Raw genomic sequence first — 3,267 nt, forward strand, 5'->3', positions numbered from 1 at the left:
GGGATTGCAAACTGATACAACCACTCTGGAAATCAGTTTGGCGGTTCATCCGGAAATTGGACATAGTCATGTATGTTTTTAAAACCTCAAAAATTAGCCAGTATCTCACACATCACTACATTTGTGTGTAAATGCTAGAGAGAGACTTGGATATGTATTCCAGGATTCATTCTGATGTGATTTAATGGCTTGGGGCAAGAAAATAATATCCAGGATCTGTTCTAGAGTTCTAAGACTCAGGTCTAATGTTTCATTACCTCTTTATGAGACATACTTTCATGCCAGTCTCTGGGGAAGCCACATTGCTGCTCCTAGATCTCACCCTCTCTACTCACTGACCAGGAAGTGCTCTTTGCTGGGACTCCTATCTGCCATACCCCAGGCTTTGTTGTCAATTTATCTGCCTTACTGTCCCCTTTCTATGTGTTTTCCTATTTCTCACATGCAATCTGAGAATATAGCTCTATCCTTTTGCCTAAGGCTCTTTGTTTATGCACGGCTTAAAAAAAAAGCCACATTCTTGTTCCTTGTTCGAGATGGTTCCCCTATATTGCCCAGCTGATCTCAGACTAATGAGCTCCTGTAATCCTCCTACCTCAGCTTTCTAAGTATCTGGGATTATTGTGAGCCTTTGTCTCTAGGCCGCCCCTGTCTGTTATCCACCTTGTCACAGTCAGGAGCCTCCGTCTGTTATCAACCCCATCACAGTCAGGATCCAGACAAGTACATTTTAAAATCACTTCTGCTATTTTTCAACTTAGGCATTGGAACTTTCCAGCATTACTGCGACTCTTTAGAAATGAAGCTATGTTGCTGTTTTTTACACTCCTCAAGTATTCTATTTTATAAAAGAATGTTCTTCCTCTCTGTGCCATCAACTTTATATGCATCATGGTATTCCTGTGCAGACATTGCTCCTCTTGTTCTCTAACTCTCTGTGACATCTTCCTTCACATCCTGCTTGTGTTATGTATAGAGTATGATTTAGTCTCTGCTATCTTTATTATTCATCTTTTTTACTTTTGCTATCGAGAGAAGATATATATTATTATGAATATTATCCCTTTCCATACATACAACGTCAATTAAATGTTTCCTAAACCCTTTACACATCTATGTAGCATTTTCCACACAGTGTTTCTCTTAAAATTCCTTCTGGATTCTGTCTCTTTTTCTGAAATGTTTTCATCTTATTTCTTTCTCAAAGCATTTTTTTCCACTTCACTCACCCTGACGCACAGCCCACAGATGATTCCTCATAATATTAGTCTTGCTGTTACTGTAGTTCTTTCTTCACAATGCATTTCTAGTTACCACTATCTTCTTGTGGATGTTGCAGAGTCTCTGTATAACATGTACTCTAGAAAGTGCTTCTGAATGGATGGGCTTGTGCCCAGGCTACTAGAGGTCTGCATGCAGCTTAGAGAACATTTCTCAGCTTTCAGAATGGGTCACATCCTGGGTGTGCTTAGTAGAACATAAAACAAAGGGGGTAGGTGCTTGAGACTGGTACTCGCAGAGAAAACCTGTAAGGGTTTTGTCGGGCAGTTTAAGTAGACAGGTCATTTAGATTTGAGAACTGAATCAGTCTCATCTTGGCTTATTAGAAATCTTCCCATACAGCCATTGTTCACATGTAGCATGTCCATTCACACAACGATACGTATTGACATTCAGAAGGTAGTGTGCATACCCATGTATAACACATATGTGCGTCACTCACAAACATCACACATTGTACACACATATGAATTTATGCTTAAAAATAGATACACTCACGCATTTATACAAATTTGTTTATATTTTAGCAAAAAATTACTAAAGTATATACAGATAAAATGAAAACAAATTTGTGTGTTCCCATCCATATCACATTCAAAGAATGAAGTAACAAATATATGCTCATTCTCTTAGACAAATAATTCCAAAAATATATTGATGTCTAAATATACACTGATATGGAAAATCCATGTGGAAACAAAATACATATGTATTGTTATCACATATATACTCATGGAATTAAGCACTCAATGTTATTTGCTGATCACTAATCTCAACACTTCACACAGCCAAGAAAACACAAAGACTCTATGAATCACACTTATGAAAATAGTTAATTTCTGTACTTTGTATATATATGTGTTCACAAGAGCTTCATAAACATCAATTTGTTAGACCTCACACATGCAGCATGTGTGTATACATGTATGCACACACATGTATATTTGTATATATGTTTAAATACATGAGTGCATGTTCTCATAGGCAATTCCTTACAAGTCTTTCATATCACACAAACCACTGAGTTATTCTTATTTTGTTTTCATATATAATAAACTGCTACAAATACAAGTGAATCTCCCCATGAAATGTTGAATTCTTAGAGTTTAATTTTAACTAGCTACCATAGGAAGTGAGGAGATCACTGCTGAAAGACATTTGTAAATACCACACGAGATTTTCTGGAAGACAGAGTCTTTGTACTTTATGAAATTAGTTTCCTGTCACTGAGATTCAGATGACTGAGATGACTCAGTGATTAGAACAGGATATTTACTTATACTGGAGAGTTGATACTGGTATAATGAAGACAACTCGCAGACACACTGAAGTGACAGATAGTATGAAAAATTTACAGTAATTTGTTTGCCAGCCCTAGCCTTGCATTTAAATGCTTCAGGAAACTTTTTCTTGATATTTACCAGACATTGGATTAGACATTAGTCCCTTCTTTCTCAAATCTGTAAATCTTAGAATGGCTTGCGTGTGTGGACAATATGATAGAATTTATAGCATGGACTAGACAGGGGATTGTATAATCTAAAATAGGACAGGCTAGAAAGCATGGCTAAGAGTGTGGATTTCTCTTCAGAGTAGTGACTGCACTACTTGAGAGACTCTGCCTTAACTCATAATAAAGTAAAAGAGATTCCTCAGTATTGAGCACTGTTGGAAGACATGTGGAATATATCATAGAGAGACAAAATAAGATTTTAAGTTGGGTAAAATTTGAAATATGGATGTGAGAAAATACCCATATAAATATAAACAACCAGATACAAAGAGATCCTCCTTTTTATCAAGTCCTTTTTTAGAGAACTTTACATCTCAGAGCTAAATTATCTTGCAAATTAAAGTCCAAAAATAAAATTAAAACAACAACAACAACAACAAAGATGTAAAGAGAGGGTATAGCCATTGTTGAACAAGAGCGCAATTAGGGGATGCTAAGTATATAGTCAGGTTTTTAGACCTGTGGTGTAAATA

Source organism: Mastomys coucha, unplaced genomic scaffold (assembly GCF_008632895.1).
Source record: "Mastomys coucha isolate ucsf_1 unplaced genomic scaffold, UCSF_Mcou_1 pScaffold21, whole genome shotgun sequence".
NCBI classification, from domain to species: Eukaryota; Metazoa; Chordata; class Mammalia; order Rodentia; family Muridae; genus Mastomys; species Mastomys coucha.